This window comes from Callithrix jacchus, chromosome 4 (genome assembly GCF_049354715.1).
Source record: "Callithrix jacchus isolate 240 chromosome 4, calJac240_pri, whole genome shotgun sequence".
Lineage (NCBI taxonomy): Eukaryota > Metazoa > Chordata > Mammalia > Primates > Cebidae > Callithrix > Callithrix jacchus.
In genome coordinates this window covers 11,787,929-11,805,293 of record NC_133505.1, presented here as the reverse complement: position 1 = coordinate 11,805,293, position 17,365 = coordinate 11,787,929, and the positions used below count along the sequence as shown (strand labels likewise).

The window sequence follows — 17,365 nt, the reverse complement described above, 5'->3', positions numbered from 1 at the left end:
TAGAGACAATATATACATAGGCACTTTCACAAGAGAAAGCCCAATTATTTTCCAAAGTGATTGTAGCACTTTAGTGCCCACCGGCTTTCCCATTGATTCATTTCTTCTCTGATACTGGGTATAGTCAGATCTTCTAATTTCAGATAATTAAATAGGTGTAAAATTGTATATTATATTGGTCATAACTTGTATTTCCTTGATTATTAGCCAGGTTGAGCACCTCATAGTATCTGTATTGGCCATGCTTGTTTCTTTTACCGTTGAGTGTCTGTGTTTTGGCTTTTGCCTGTTTTCCTGTTGGGGTGTCTGTTATTGATTTGTAGAAATTAACTGTGTATTCTGGATATTAATCTTTTATTTGTTAAGCAACTTGTAAATATCTCCCTCCCTTTGCCATTTATTTTTCTTACTCTCTGATGGTGTATTTGCTGAACACAATTTTTTATTTTAACTAAAATATGAAAAATGTAAACTAAATACTGATTTTAATATTAAAATAAGATTGAATTTTTGTTTATGTTAGCTTTTTTTCCCCTAAGATTACAAAGAAATTTTCCCCTGTTTTCATTTCTGGTTAGGACATCAGAAGAATAGCTCCTTCCTGAGTTACTCTTTCTTGGATCAGTTACTCTGATGGAAACCAGCTACCATATCACAAGTATGCTCAGCCGGCCTAGCGGGAGACCCACATGGGAAGGAACTGAGGCCTCCAAGCAGTAACCAACACCAACACACTGCAGGTGAGTGAGTTATTTTGGAATTGGATTTCCCAGCACTCATCAAGTCTTCAAACGACTGCAAGTTTATGAGAGATCCTGACCCAGTCCCCAGATACCAGGTCCTCCTAGTCTGACCCTCAGAAACAGGGAGGGTTAATGAATGTTCATAGTCATTTTAAACAACTAACTAGGAGAGTAATTTGCTATACTACAAGAGATAACGAATACAGCTTCCTTTCTAGTTTGGTAATGATCTTTGTGAGCACATTTCTTTATCTCTTTGTTGGAAATCCTGCAGGTCAAAAATGGAGACGTCTTTCTTTCAGTCTTTCTAACTGTGGCTTCTGTCATTGATGGTAGAAAACTTCTACCTCAATATAAATTGAGGACCTTGGGTCAGCTCAAGAATTCAAGACTCAGATCCCCTACTTTAACATTTGCTCAAGACTTAGTAGCCGACAGCTTTGCTACTGTCCTGGTCTACTGTTAAGTCACCCTGTTCCTACTGACCCCCAATTGTTGTGATCCCAGTTCTTCACTGCAGTTCATATGGCAGGGGTTTGGGGAGAAGGTTTGAATATCTCCACTAATTTAAATGCAAACAACAATGCTTTAAAGACTGTGTCCTACGTAATAGATAGTAACAGGAGGTTTTCAGAGCACCTAGTCAGCCATAGTGCTAAAAGCAGATAGCCAAAAAGATTTTCCCAAGGCTTTCCTATCTAGAGAAATGGAGCAGACAACTTCTTTCCAACACATGGGCATTTGATAAATATTATCCAGGGCTCATGGAACCATATGATGAAGTTGAAATCCTTCTTTTAAGCAACTGTTAACCTATTGATAGACAAAACCAAACTGGTTTAGATGTCCCTTCAACATGAGGGTCCATAAACTAGATCTACGTCTTCAGCCTTCTCAGATAACACAGGCTAAATTATTTAGCTTGCTAAGTGCCAAAAATTCAAACCTCTAATCAGTGTCAGCTTTCCCAAAGCAGAATTTCTGGGAACTCCTGACCCGGAAAGATGATGGGAGTGAGGATGGCCTCTGGCAGTAACTCTCTTGCCTCTCTACATCTCAGTTATAAAATTATAAAATGTAGAGGGGGTCTCTGTCTACAGATTTAAAATGTTATAAAATTTATAAAATGTAGACATGGTTTGAGATGACTGTCCAGCTCCCACAATTTCAAAAATATCTATAATGCCCATTAGCAGTGAAAACAAATTATATATCAAACAGACCTCTCCTGGCTATCAAGCTGCTGTGGTGGTCAAAAAAGAATGAGACTATTTCCAAATTGCCATTACCGAGTCTGCATTTCACACTGACTTAACTCACAGCCTTGGAGACCCTCTCATTTTCTCTAAAAAGGCCTCAGATGGGGCAGCCCTTTTCAAACACTCACTGCTGTGGTGTGAATAACGGTGTCCCCCAAAAACCCCATATATTGAAATTAATACCCAATGCTATAGCATTAAGAGGTAGAACCTTCAGGGAAGTGATTAGCTTATAAGAGCTTTGCCTTCATGAATGGGATCAGTGACCTTATGAGAAACATTGAAGCGGGGCGGGCGGGCATGGTGGCTCACGCCTAAAATCCTAGCACTTTGGGAGGCTGAGGTAGTAGATCATGAGGTCAAGAGATCGAGACCATCCTGGTCACCATGGTGAAACCCCGTCTCTACTAAAAATTAAAAAAAAAATTAGCTGGGCATGGTGACGCACGCCTGTTAATCCCAGCTGCTCAAGAGGCTGAGGCAGGAAAATTGCTTGAACCCAGGAGGTGGAGGTTGCAGTGAGCCAAGATCACGCCATTGCACTCCAGCCTGGATAACAAGAGTGAAACACCATCTCAAAAAAAAAAAGAAAAGAGAAAAAGAAAAACGTTGAAGGGAGTGCCCCTGCTCCTTCGCCATGTGAACATGAAGCACCAAACACTATCTTTTTTCTGTTTATTTAGAGACAAGGTCTCACTCTGTTGCCCAGGCTGGAGTATAGTGGTGCTATCATAGCTCGTTGAAGCCTTGAACTCCTGGGCTCTAGGGATCCTCCTGTCTCAGCCTTCTGAGGAGCTAGGGCTATAGGCATGTTCTGTTACGTTCGGCTATTTTTGTTTTTTTACATTTTATTTTTTGTAGAGGCAGGATCTTGATTGCCCAGGCTGGTCTAGAACTCCAGGCCTCAAGTGATCCTCCTGCCTTAGCCTCCCAATGTGCTAGGATCACAGGCAGGAGCCACTGCACCTGGCCAAGGCACCATCTTTAAAGCAGGAAGCCCTCACCAGACACCAAAATTGCTGGTAGTTTGATCTTGTAGTCCCAGCTTCTAGAGCTATGAGAAATACTTTTCTGTTGCTTACGAATTACCCAGTATAAGATGTTTCGTTATAGCTTAAATAGACTAAAACACTAAGTTATTACTTAGCACATTAACAGAAAGGAATTTAAAGCTGTCAGAGGCAGCAGGAATGAGACTCTTAAGTAAGATAAGGGGCAAAAAGGTAGCATTAACAGAAACGAGAAAACAGCGAATCCAGCTTTGCTAAATTACTATTTTGCTCAGGGGCCAACCGTGGTTTCAGAAAGGGCTTCATACTGTTTTTAAAATACTGGTTTTGTATGTGTGCATATGTATGTATATATTTGTGTATTATGTATTCACAAGCAGAAAGAATCAATTGACAATCTTGAGGTTGTTTTGTTAGAGACCTTCAGTGGACTCATGGTTTCTTATTTCTAAGCAAAGAGTATTTTTTTTCAAAATGAAAATGTGAAAGACACTGGGATTTAGGTCTGCTGAGAAAGGCTGTGTCTTCACTTGCATGAATGAGTCATTCTTAAGCTGCCCCCACCTCTACCTGTCCCCTACTATGCTCTCAACTGTTGCCTGTGCTGTGACCTTGAGGTTGAGCACATTCCCTTGAGTGTACCTTGCAGCCCTGCCCTAAGAGTTGGTGGCAAACTGAAAGATAACCTTGCACCCCTCACTCCCTGTGGCTTCCTTTGGCATGTCACTCATATACTGAATGGGTTTAGGATGACTTGTTCAATTCAATGTACCTTCATTTAGCTGGTGGCATTTTCTCATAAAATTCACAAATTCCCTTAATTTTGCTACTTCTCACATCAAAATCAGAAAGTTAAAGAAGAAAGATTGTAAGGAAGGTTTCACATTAAGGATTCTGGTGACAACAACCTGGTGATTTTTCAGTCAATCAGGATTTTTTTTTCCCTTGGGAGGAAATAGAAAGTAGGTGGATAATTCTTTAGTTGAGCTTAAAATGTTTCTTCTGCATGAGTTCCAGAGAAAATGAAGATGCTTTTGTTATTAGCAAAGTAATGAAAGGAGGGCCTGAGGTTCCAGAGGTAGGGGAATTTGAGAGGAGGTGGAGTTGAGGGGGAGGTTTTCAATTGTAGAGCTAAGGGAAGGGGAAAATGAAGGAAAGGGAAAGGGAGTAAGTGGCTTTTTAAAACAAAAGCTAGAGCATTATGTGCCAAGGAGACTAACATTGACAAAAGAAAGCTAAGTTTAAAGTTGCCATTAGAAATCATGAATTCAAAATTCATAATTATGGCAAATTTGATTTGTTCTTCCACAGAAATATTGAATATCTCATGCCATGAAAATGGTCTCTGATTAAATGAGAGATTTTTAAATGGCAGGAAAATAGTCACATGTACCATCAAGTATACGTCTTGTTAGGTATTTGCTTGACTATAAAACCCTGAATTCAAGTCTGTCTTTCTTGCCAAACCCTTGACTAACTGGTAAGAGATGCTATGATTCAGGCATTTTAATATAGAAAATTAAAGTAACACATTTGTTGAGGTAAATTAGCTATCTCTAACACAGGAAAGAGACATTTGTCATTTGATGATGACATATATTCTCCTGGGTCTCTTTTTAATATTATTGGAGCAGAATTATAAAATGCTAAGACTGGAACAAATCAGCCCATCTGGTCTTTAAGGTTGATTGATTTACCCAATTTTTGTGTACCTGTACATACTTAAAATTCTTTACTTCTTAGTTTATTTATAAGGTGGTGAAGACTAGAGTAAATTAAGCCTTAGGTCTTTCCACTTTCTGTAATTCATCTATTATCTAACATATTTAATTGTGTTTAAGACACACGTCTTTGTCACATGTGTCTTATAATCAGTGTTTCTTAATCACTGTCACAGAATTGTCTGCAGGTTTTCCTTTTCTATTTTGAAGGTACATAAAATAACGGTGCATTTTACAATGAACACTTTCTTAGCTTTGTTGAAATATGCTGTGTAATTGATACCTGAGCCCCAAAGATACCAAACTCGGCTAATGGCATCATCAATCAGCCAATCATTTCAAAACCAACTTAGTTCATAGTCCTTGGCACCTTTGAGAGATGAATGGAATTTTGATTCCAGAAAAGAATTTAATTGACGGAGGTCCCTGGATATTCTGGTATAGGAGTGTAAAATAAGCAATTAGACAGATAGTTATTTTCTTATAGCTAAATATGTTTGTTTGATAGTTAATTAATTCAAAAGCATTTTTTGAATTTCCGCGTATTATGCTATCAACTGACATAATAAACAGGAAGCAGTATCTATCTTCACGGGATAGGCTAGTAAACAGTGCAGTGCAACAAGGGCTGCGTTGGGATGGAAGAAATTGCACAGAAAATCTCGAGCCATTAGAAAAGGCTTTCTGTAGAAGGAAATAGCTGAGAACTGAAAAACAAGTAGTCTTAGCCAAGCGAATTATATGGAAAGAAGAGAAGGGCATTCTAAGGAAAGAAAGCAGATTGTTCAATGAACCATGATTCAAAAGGAAAAGAAACCCATTACGCTAAGGGAAATAAATCTTGTTCAGACTGTCTAGATGCTCATAAGGACATCAAGTTTTCTTTCTTTCTTTCTTTCTTTTTTTGAGACGTGGTCTCACTCTGTTGCCCAGGCTGGAGTGCAGTGGCACGATCTTGGCTCATGAAACCTCTGCCTCCTGGGTTCAATTGATTCTCTTGCTTCAGCCTACCAAGTAGCTGGAATTTTGGTATTTTTTATAGAGACAGGGTTTTACCACCACCATGCCCAGCTAATTTTGGTATTTTTTATAGAGACAGGGTCTTACCATGTTGGCCAGGCTGGTCTCAAACTCCTGACCTCAAGTGATTCACCTACCTTGGCCTCCCAAAGTGCTGGGATTCCAGACATGAACCACTGCACCCAGCCCAACTTCAAGTTTTCTAAATCAATTCTTCCCTTTACAAGAATTTCATCCTTGGGCTAAACTCTGCACAAAGCAGGAGAAAATTGCAAGTAGACTATTGTCTTGACCACATTAAGCTTGAAATTTCAAAATAGTGTTACATAAAAATAATTAAATAATAATACAATTATGAAGTAGCCACCAATGACTTTCTGGTTCTCTCACAGATCTTGAAACAAATAACTTTTTAATAAGAAAATCATCTCTTCAATGTTCACGACTATTGTTCCTTCTCTTTGCCAGTCTCAGTGAATAGCTGCACCCTGTCAACCAAACCACGAATCTCAAAATCATATTCATCTGTCGAGTAACACTCTCCAAATATAATTCATCATCTAGTTTTCTTTGTCTTTTTCACCTCAATTTTTAATTATACTAATATTGGGCAAAATGGACTTTAGAACAAAATTTGTTGCTAGAGAAAAAGGACATTTTATGGTAATAAAAGCGCATGTACCTAATAAGAGAGCCCCAAAATACATGATGTGTAACCTGGCAGAACTGAAGGGAGAAATGGACAGTGAGTGATAACCTGGAAGAAGCTCTGAATGAGGATATTCTAATGGATTTTTGTTACGTTTGTTTGTTTTAATATCTTTGGGTTGTTCAATATTCCCTCTTCTTAATAGAATCCCTTTTTTGAGGGAACTCATTTCACATGGCTTATATAAGGCTGACCCTAATTTTCGAACCACAGGGATGGACATATGATGTACATTTCACCAATTAGAACACCGCAGGCTGTAGAGTTAAGAAAAATCCAAGAGAGAGGTCAGTTAGAGAACTCAATGAAAATTTACTGTCACGCTACCCCAATTTTTTTTTTTTTGGAAAGATTTATTAAGCTGGAATGGTATGATCCATCATACCTGCAACCAAGAAAGACTATGCATGCAAAATTAAGCCAAGCATAGACAAATGGATTTCAAATTACAAGAAAGCCAGGGCCTTGATAACTAACATGATTTTGAGGTCCTGGATTATTCCTGAATCTAAAATACCTGAAGACGTACATCCTTGTTATGTGAGCTCTTTTGCTTAAGCCTATTTGAGTCAGGATTCCATCACTTGAGACTGAATGAGTCAAGAACAAAAAAGCAGTTAACACTAAAAGTCTATCAGGAAACCCGATGTTTGTAAACATATATAACTGGTTATTGAGCAGAGATACACAGATTAAATCTCTTGATTTTTCTCTAACCCCTGTTTTCTGGCATAACTGGTCATAGCTTTCTTTCCTTCATCTGATTTCCTGAGATGATTCCATAGTTTCCTAGAAATGTTCAATTATAAGAATGTTCAGATACATATTACATTTTTAGGAAGTAAAATTTCTGGGCAAGTTTATAACAAAATTCCAGTCTCACTTCTGATTTTATTTGAATATCTTTCTTCTTACAGCTCAGGCCAGGCCCATGGCTGTGGGCCTGTAGTAGGGGAGGGACCATGTTCTCAACTTTCAGATTTTCTTCTTACCCTTTCTGTTTTTGTAATTCTTTCTTGGCTGATAGTAAATGGCCAGTGTGTTCTCCATTTTAGCAGCCTTCTAAATGCTGCTCTCTCATGGATAGCTTTTCTTTCCCGTTTTTTCCTTTTGAGTTCTCCAGCCAGTGTCTCTAAACACTGTTCACTGAGACTGTTCCAGGTTATTGTTTGATGACATCGGTAATGTGCTTTCCAGCTGACCTAGAATGTCACCCTTTCAGTCTTTGTCCACAGGGATCCATCCTGTTAAGATCCCCTCACCCCGAGCACTTTTTAAAGTATGATCCCATAGAGACAGCCCAAGCTCACTTTTAAAGGAAACTCATGCCTCATTTCCATGCCAGTGTCTGGGTAGTCTGCTGCCCCCCAGGCTCCAATCTCCCTTCCTTGTCCTGCCATGGAAAACAGCTCCAGCCAGCCTTTTATCTTCTTATTTTTCCAGTTTGGCAGCAGACACCAGTATCTATTTTTATGTATACTGTCAAACTTCAGGGGACACAAATAAATTCCTCCTAAATGTCAAGTGCTCCCAAGGCCTTCCTCATCCAACTCTGATGTCCTGACTAAGCCTAAAAATGTCTGTAAGTTGAAAGAATCCAATTGGAGCGGACACTCTGGTGCCTCTTCTTTTGCAGACATTCAGAATCTCTACAAAGGTCTCTTTGAGACCTTGCCTTACTTGGTTAGGTGGGGAGAGCCCTCTTTCCTTTTCTTCATGTGCATTTCCCCCTAGTAATGGTAATTGTCTCTAGGCGGATAATTGTCTCCAACTTATGTCTCTTTTTGGGAATTCCTGTCTATCACTTATGTTGGATAGATGGAGAAGGTAAGTGAGAGAAATACATTCCAGTTTGATCTCTCCGTAGTAAACACTGGAGGGATTGCTGGCTGCTCTTTAGAACACGAAGCACTTATTGACGGTGTTGGTCCTCGGTGTGTTTAGTGGCTCCTATGGCAGGTGATTAGATGGATTCAGACCATAATGTTGAAACAGTATTCTGCAAAGGCCTCGATGATCTAGAATTTCACCCTTTATTTTCTGAACCATTAGGAAATCAACAGGTTCCAAGTAAAAGGCTAAGACAGTGGAGTGATGGGGCTCAGGGAAGTGGCTGTTTATCAGTTCTCTAGAACTATTTCTATGTTTTAGCAACCAAGTAAGTACCTGAGAGCCCTACCTGTTGTCTATTCTCCTGAGGATTATCTGCGAGCTCTTCTCATTAAGAAACAGGGGCAAAGCACAACATGTACTTGAAAAGAATTGACGCTTGAGCTGAAATCTCCAGATAATAATAAAAAAGTTGATTCCACATTTTGTTGGAGCCAATGTCCAAGAAATATTTGGTAAATGTAACTGAGTTAAGGTTAGAGCCTTGGGGAGGAGAACTGCTGATGAAGCAGTAGGCATAAAAGGAGAAGGAAATCAGGAGAATGTGGCAAGCAGAAAACAGGAGTTTTATGAAAAGTTGACCATTTGCAGCAAAGAAGACAGACACTGAAGGTGAAGGAAACATCCTTATTTTGAATGATGGCCTTTGTAAGAAATTTCTTAGAATGGTGGTGAAGCTGAAAGTGAGAAAAGAGAGATAAGAACGTAGGAGAGGTGAAATGAAGAAATAAAAGTGACAGATGCAGGCAATTCAAGTGTGGAGTTACAAGGATGGGAAGAAGTTGGATGGTAGTGAGAAGGGCATATGGAACAAGAAAGCTTGCTGGGAAGTGTTTTGTTTTTGTTTTTCAAACGTTTAACTATGTTTAAAGGCAGACGAGTAGGAGCTGGTTGAGAATAAGTGGCCGTGACTGTGATGTAAATACAAAGCATAGCCCTTTTGTCTGGAAGGCCTGAGCTCACAAAGATGGGATAGGCTTTCGGAAAGAGGAATTTCACTTCCCCTCCAAGACTGGATGCTAGCCTCCAAGTATTTACCAGGGTGTGAAAAAGGAGTGAGTATGAGAAAAAAAATTGTAGCTTGAGTCAGTAAATGCCTATCTTCTGAGTCAAGAGGCAAGAAGATTATTGAGAATGGCAGAGAGAAAGGAGAGGTCTAGAGTATTTTGCAAAGGGTGGGGGAGAATTTGCAGAACTGAATTACCAGTTGCCAGGGTCGGTTTCAGTTGGAGTCAACACCAGATTGTTTGGTGAACAGAGCCCTATGCTCTGAGGCTCAGGAAAAGAAACAGAGAGAGATGTTTGTGAATTTTCTTTTGGGAAAGGAACTGATGTAGCTGAATGGTTAGGCACAGCTAAGGTGAGGAGGAGAAAATAGCACAGAGCTGAGCGGCATGAGTCCAGGCTGGAGAGAATCCAGAGAATGAACGGGACGAAGCTAGGGGTTCTGAATAAAATGGCAGACTCCATTTATATAGGAAGCAGATTGTCTAACCAAAAATGGGGGGAGGGATTGAAATGTTGTTTATTGTTCTGAGAGGGGAATGGGCTCCATGGATGTTGATGTCCTGAGAGGCCTTGCTGAATTGTGACCGGTGTGGGAAGCTAGGAAGAATGAGAACTTTTCATTCGCTTGGCTTTTGATCCGAAATAAGTTTTGAAAAAGCTATATGCTGGAGAAATCAAGAGGAGTGGCCCTGGAGTCAGACAGTAGTGGAGCCACACTGACATATGCAAATATGTGTGTGCAAACATTTTGTTTTCAGCAAACAGCTTGCATCTTGTGCTTCCTTAATTAAAAAAAAAAAAAAAAAGTGGGGGAGAAAAGTACATACACAAAACAGCCTGTCACTGCTGGCTTCACAGAGGAGGAAGACAGGCCCTTGAGTGTTTTCCAGTAAGCAGCTCCCTAAGCTGGTTCTCACACGAGAAAGAAACTCAGAGTAACAAAAGGTGCCCGTGAAAGGTTCTTTTAGACTAAAATTTGGTGGAGATTTAAAGAGGCCAAAAGTTCAAATGAGAAGGAGCCACTGCCAAGTAGGCAGAAATCTTAGCCAAGGGGAAGGAAAAGGAGCCGCTGGTTTAAAATGCAAGTAACCATGGCGAGCCAACAGTTCAATGCTAGAATCTGGTTAAGAAGTAATATCACACAGAGCTGTGATTGTTTATTCAAAGCAGGCCATGAGAGAACAGTTGTCTCCAATGGGTACTTGCACAGCTTGGATTCAAAATTATAAGTACATTTTTAAAAGCGTCCAGCGTTTCTCCCTGACCCATTTGGTATTAAGCAAAAAAGAAAAGAAAGCACAAAGTTTATTCTCAGTGTCTCTTGTGGGTTTAAGACAGCTTTACATATGGAAAAGCATTTTGGTGTCAGCTGTTGAACTGGTTTCTTGCTATTCTGCTTTCAGTTGCCATTGGAAACTTTGGCTGGCTGTGTGGTAACATCACCCGTTTCCCAAGGTTCAGAAACCAATGCCCCTCTGAAGGGAAGCAGAGCATTTCTTTCTTTTCAAGTACATGTTGTGCTTTGCCCCTGTTTCTTAGTGAGGAGGGCTTGAAAACAGCGAAGGGACTGTGGGAATAAAGATGAAGTGTTGAAATGCGTGATGAAGATGAGCACGATACAACGTAAGAAGAGGTTCTGCAATGGCCAGAAACATAACTTCACATAAGTGCCAAGTCTTCCATCCTAGAGTTCCCATTTGCTGTTGTCACCACCACAGCGATTATAGATAGAGGCTGTTATCCTTTCTGTGTAAATGAAATAGTATTACTCGAGCAAGAGCTTTCAGAAGGGAGAGTCAGTGAGCTTCTGTTGCTCCTTGAAATTTATGCAAGAGCTCCTATATCACTTTGCTTGTGCATTTTCTTTTTCTGGGGCAATATGTTTATAACTTTCCTCAAATCATTAGAGTGGTCCATTACCCAAAACGCATTGAGAACCAAGGAACTAAAGTATCACCAAAGGAAGTGCATTGGCTACACTCTCCCATATGGAAAGAATGTAACCTAATGGTTTCAATTATGACAATGCAGTAATATGGACAGTGCACTGGGAAAACTTTCTCCCTTGTTAATGGATACAACATGGTCAAGGAGAGGAAATTTCCAAGAGAAGATTGACTCTCTGCTGGCTGGCAGCTGGGAGAAGTGGTGTTACAGTGAGCAGATTATACCTCAGCTTTAAAAAAGAATGTGTCATATCTGTGTTCTCTTTTTATATCTTGAGCTATCAGGGAGTCTGAGAGATACAAAGAGAATCTGCATTGTCAGGAAAGAAAGAGGTGTGTTTCAGAGCTCAACCTGATGATTTCACAGACCAATTTAGAGCTAAAGGGAAGCGCGGCCTCATCACGTAGTCTAGTTCAAAGAGGTAGTCTAGCATAGTTTTCCGGCACTTAAAATATATCATCTGAAATCAGACTACACGGGCTTGAAATCAGATCCATTAGGTAGCAGATAATGATAGTCATAGTCATGTATTAGTTACATATCGTCTCTGTGCCCAGGTTTCCTTATCCTTAAGGTAGAATTACGATAGTACAACCAGGACTTACTGTTTTAGTCTGCTCTGGGCTACCATAACAAAATACTAGATGGTATGGCTTAAATGGCAGAAATGTATTTTTTTTCAAAATTCTGAAGGCTGGGAAGTCCAAGATCAAGGTTCTGGCTAATTTGGCTTTAGCTGAGGGCTCTTTTTCTGTCTTACAGATGGCCACCCTCTCACTGTATCCTTACATGGCCTGAGAGCATGAGGTACAGAAAGAGAAAACTCTCCAATGTCTTGTCCTTATAAGGATATTAGTCCTATCTGATCAGGACCCCACACTTATGACTTTATTTAACATTAATTACTTCCTACAGGCCCCATCTCCAAATACAGCCACACTATGGGGATAGAGCATCTATGTATCAATTTAGGGCACATACATTTAATCTTTAACGTTCATTATTCACAGATTTCGTATTTGCAAATTTGTCTGCTCACTACAGTTTATTTTTAACTCCAAAATCAATACTTGTGGTACCTTCATGGTCATTTGAAGATGTGTACAGAGCTGTGAAAAATTTTATTCACCTGATATACATGCTCCCAGCTGAGGTCAAACAAGGTGATGCTTTCGGGTTTTAGCTCACATGCTATAAACACAGGTCCTTTCCACAGTCTAGTTAATGCCACATTTTCACATTTTTGTGCTTTTCTGTTTGTGGTTTGACTGCCTAAAATGGGCCCGTGTAGTGCCAAAGTGCTGTCTCTATAGTGTTTCTGTGTCAAGAAGGCCGTGGTGTGTTTTATGGAGAAACTACATCTGTTAGGTAAGTTTTATTCAGGCAGGAGTTACCGTGCTGTTGGTCATAAGTTGAATGTAAATAAAACAACATTATATATTACATGAGGTGTCTTTAAACACAAGCACACATAAAACAGGATTGTGTATTGTTCAGTTGATGAAAATGCTGTGACCAGGGGCTCACAGGAACCTGACTGTTGATTTTTTTCTAGAAGCAGCAGTACAATGCAGTGTTCATACGGAACATATGTACTGTGAATGATGAAAATTGATTGAATATGACTCATCAAGCTATTATGAAGATTAAATAAGGTTTTATACATAAAGTTCTTATGAGACTGCCGTCTTCGTTCATGCTGCTACAACAAACACCATAGACAGGGTAGCATAAACAACCTTTATTTTCCATTTTGGAGGCAGGGAAATCCAAGATCAAGCTACTAGCTTGACATGGTGTGGATCTAAGTCCCATGCAAATCTCCCATTGAATTGTAATCCCCAGTGTTGGAGGTGGGGCCTGGTGGGAGGCGATTGGATCAGGGCAGGTGAGGGAGTCCTTTCTCATGAATGATTTAGCACCATCTGCCTAATGCTGTTCTCGCGATAGAGTTGCCCCAAGATCTGGTGGTTTAAAATGGTGTAGCATACCCCACCTTCTCTCTCACTCCTGCTGCAGCTCTGTAAGACAAGCCTGCTTCCCCTTTGCTTTCCACCATGATTGGAAAGTCCCTGAGGTCTCCGCGGAAGCAGTAGCCACTGTGCTTCCCGTGTAGCCTACAGAACCATGAGCCAGTTAAACCTCTTTTCTTTGTAAATTACCCCATCTAGATTTCTTTATAGCAGTGTGGGAACAGACGGACACAGAGCTGACTTGCTTCCTTGTGAAGACCGGCTTCTAGGTTTGCAGATAGGGCCTTCTTGCTGTATTCTTGCATGGCAGAGAAAGAGAAAGATCCTCTATCTCTTATAAGATGCAGGAATCCCATTCATGAGGGCTGCATCCTCATGAACTAATTACCTCCTGAAGGCCCTGCTTTCTAAGGTCGTCATATTGCGAATTAGGTCTCCAACACATGCATTTTGGGAAGGAAACGAGCATTCAGTTCATACCACCTGCCTAACTCATAGTAAATGCTGAATATATGCCCTAGATTACTATTTTCTCAGTACTAAAACAGTCAGAGATCTCCTCGCCGTTGAAAACAATAACAAAATATTAAACAACACTCATTGAAAGTGTTACATAGTTAGGCATTATAGTCAGGCAGAAAAAAATGTATTTATTGCTCTGTGTTGTCTACCCTACCATTTATAGGGTAGGGTAGACAGAAGTATCTAAAAGTGCTTGCATTTCAGCAGTAGATTATGGCTTAACTTATATTAATTAGTTTGCTCATTCTTCATTTACATCATCTGTAAAACATTGACTCTGCATATTCATGTCATGAAGTAAATGCTGTGGGCATACTAATATGAATAAATCTTGCATATAACTAAGTAAATAAAGATATGGGATAAGCAGTGGCTTGATGGAAATGTAAACAATATATTAATGGAATGTAGAAATGGGATGGATTCCCTGAGAGTTTTCTCAGCATTTTCCCGAGAACTTCCTGGTCTTAACACCAAGCTGATGTTTGTGATAAAATAGGAGGGAAGCAGCAGCTTCAATGAGGTCCATGGGCAAGGACCAGGTTGGCCGTGATGATCTGTTAGCACTGCATTCCCTGCATTGATTAGACTGTAAAACCATCATCAATAAAGCTCTTTGGTTAAGAGCTTAGGTGGTGGAGCCAAGGCTGGCTGTTCTCAAGTTTCAGTATTTGCCACTACCAGCTCTGTGACCTTGAGCAAGTTACTTAATTTCTCTGTGACCCAGTTTCCTTAATCTACAAAATGAGGGTGATGATAGTGCCTTCTAGTGTTTCTAGATTAAATGTTTGACAAGCACTAGAACTGTGTCTGGTACCTATATACTTTACTTCAATATTTAACAAATAATTAAGTGGCCTGAATGTCCCACACCAGACACATAGTAGTAGTCAAATAAGATGAGTAACAATCAATTGTTGAATGAAAAAGTGAAAAGTAAAAGATCTTGGAAAATGCTAGGAGGACAGAAAATATAAAGGCATGACTTAAAAAGAGCTAATTTGATACTTAAGGTACTTTACATTGCTGCTGCCCTGCATAAACGCTTCTAATACTTGGCTCATTAGATATTTAAAATACTTAAAAGTCCAAATCTTCTAGCATGGCATATTGACGAGAAAAGGACAGGGTTTGTGGCAGCAACATATAAACCCCCAAATCTCAATGGCTTGGAAACAAAAGTGTGTTTCTTTCTCTAGTAAAGTCTGATGAAAGAGTTCTCATCTATTTGATCACTGAGAAATTGAGGCTGGTTTTATCTTGTGATACTATCATCTCATGTCACCCTGTGTGTGAAGAGATGAATGGAGAAGGGAAATCGATTCTTAGTTGCCATGGCCTAGATGTGACAGACGTCATTTCTGCTCACAGTCCATTCCTCAGCACTGTCGTGTCCCAAATGCAGCCGAGGGCTGGAAAATGTAGGGCACATATGGATATGCAATGAGCTGCTTTCTCAGCCCCATATGGCATGCAAGGACCTCAGTCATCTGAGTGACTATTTCCACCTTTTCTTTCAAACCCAGTGGAGGCTTGAGGTCTCATAACACTGACAAATAATCACTCTATGTATGGAACAGGCTTTCATCACAGGGAAGTCTGGTAATGGTACTGCTTGCTAGATTCTGACTCTATGAGAGAGACAAATATAGATATGGCTTCTGCCTTTGAGGAACTTACAGTATGGTTAAGGAAATGGGAAGGTAAGAGTAGAAGGCAATGTAGAATCAATTGCAAATCAGTACCAGATGTAAGCTAGCTTGGTTTTAGTACAAAGACCTTGAGATCTGGAATCAAACAGTCCTGAGCCCCAAAGTTCACTACTTCCACTATTTTAAACAAGTCACTTAATCTCTAACAGTGTGTGTGTTTGTGTGTGTGTACACATAACCTTTACACATATATACAGAGCGAGAATCCAAAAATCTGATACCAAAAATGCTCCCAAAGCCAGTATTGCTTAAGTGCTAACATGATACCACAGGAGAAAATTCTACATGTAAGTACTCAATACAACTTGGTTTCAGGCACAAAATTAATACAAATATTGTATAAAATTGTCTTCTAGCTGTGTAGAAAGTACAAAAACCAAAAAGGAATTTTTCATTTAGACATGTGTCCTTTCCCCAAAATATATATCTGCAAATATTCCAAAATCTGAAAAAAAATGTACAAATCCAAAACACTTCTAGTCCCAAGCATTTCAGATAAGGAGTACTCAATCTGTGTGTATCGTCAATCACTCAAAGACTCAAGAAGTAGTAGCTGCTGTTGTTTTTAATAAAATCCTTCATAAGAAACAGATTTATTTTTTTCAGACATGGGATAAAATAGGACATTATCTCAGTTACCCTTTTAAAACCTGTGTTGAACAGCAGCCCAAAAGCAAAGGTAATGATATTACTCATTTGGTCTGAAACAATTTCTTCCCGATTATACGGTTGATAGGTATCTCTCACAAGCGGCTTGTTACTTACTCTCCCTCGGTAGAAACACAGCCCATGATAACTCAGAACTTAAGCTCAAAAGATATTTCCTTCTGTGTTTCAGGGGGAAAAAAGCCACAAAATGTACAGTCATCAAGACCACAGTAGCATTTGGTTAGGGATGCCTCTGCAGTGGTAAGCAGTGCTGGATTTATGCCTCACTGGAGGGACTGACGCTGGTACCACAGTGCCTTTAACACCTTTTGTGAGCCATGCAGTTGGGATGAAGGGATCTGGGAAGGCATATAAAATATGAAAGTAACCAATGAGCTTCTCATGTAGCAAATACCTCCCCACTTTCTAGCCTCCACATCCTTACGTATGGGGGACTTCCTTTCCCCAAGTCCGTTACTACAGATTTCCAAATCATAGTTTACTGAATTATTTCAAAACTGACTGAATGAGAGGTTATTGTCCACTTGGCTCTTGATTTACAGAGTGAACTCAGAATAGCAGATGTTCTGTTTCTTTCCCCAAGCGCTATCTACCCCAGAGCAGAGGCCCTGGGAACTGACAGAGGTGTCGACAGATCTCCCATATACATCCTGATTCATGATAAAGGGAGCTTGGCTGAATAAGTTCTCACTCTCTGGTATCACACCACTGACTGTGACAAACATCAGTAGATCCTTTTTCCCCCTCTATTGTGAATAGCAATATCATTTTACCATTTCTCTCAGAGCACAGAAGCAAACAGAAAGGAAGAATCCCCTCATTTTCATTGCATAAAGTTTTCCTAGGCTTTGTTCACCAGAGAGTTCAACTTTGCTGAGTAATTCTCTGTAGACACGAATGATAGAGCAGGGGATTATTATCCATCTGTTTGCCCTCCTAGCTTTTGTTCAGCCCTTATTGTCTTTGCAATCCGGATCCACCTGATTGCTTTAGTGATGCAGGAAGACATCACCAAATATGAGTGCATTCCCAGGCCCGGGAGCCTCTTACCACACTGAGGCAGAGTGACACAGGGTATTTTGCCTTGGAGCATTTCGGCAAAGTGGGGCTGGAATAAAATGCTTAAGGTCAAAGCTGTGGCATCTATAGCTGCGAAAGGGCCAACGGAGATCATTTTTATCT

General features: G+C 40.0%; 1 protein-coding gene across 14 annotated transcripts in view; it reads left to right on the top strand.

The window, feature by feature from the left end:
• LOC144582018 (uncharacterized) overlaps positions 1–17,365 on the top strand; it is an 821,808-nt gene that overhangs the window by 568,493 nt on the left and 235,950 nt on the right. For all 14 annotated transcript variants that reach the window (XR_013533676.1, XM_078368278.1, XM_078368277.1 and 11 more), the window contains one exon: positions 579–740. The gene's annotated coding sequence lies outside the window, so the exon portion shown is untranslated. The remainder of the gene's footprint in view (positions 1–578; positions 741–17,365) is intronic.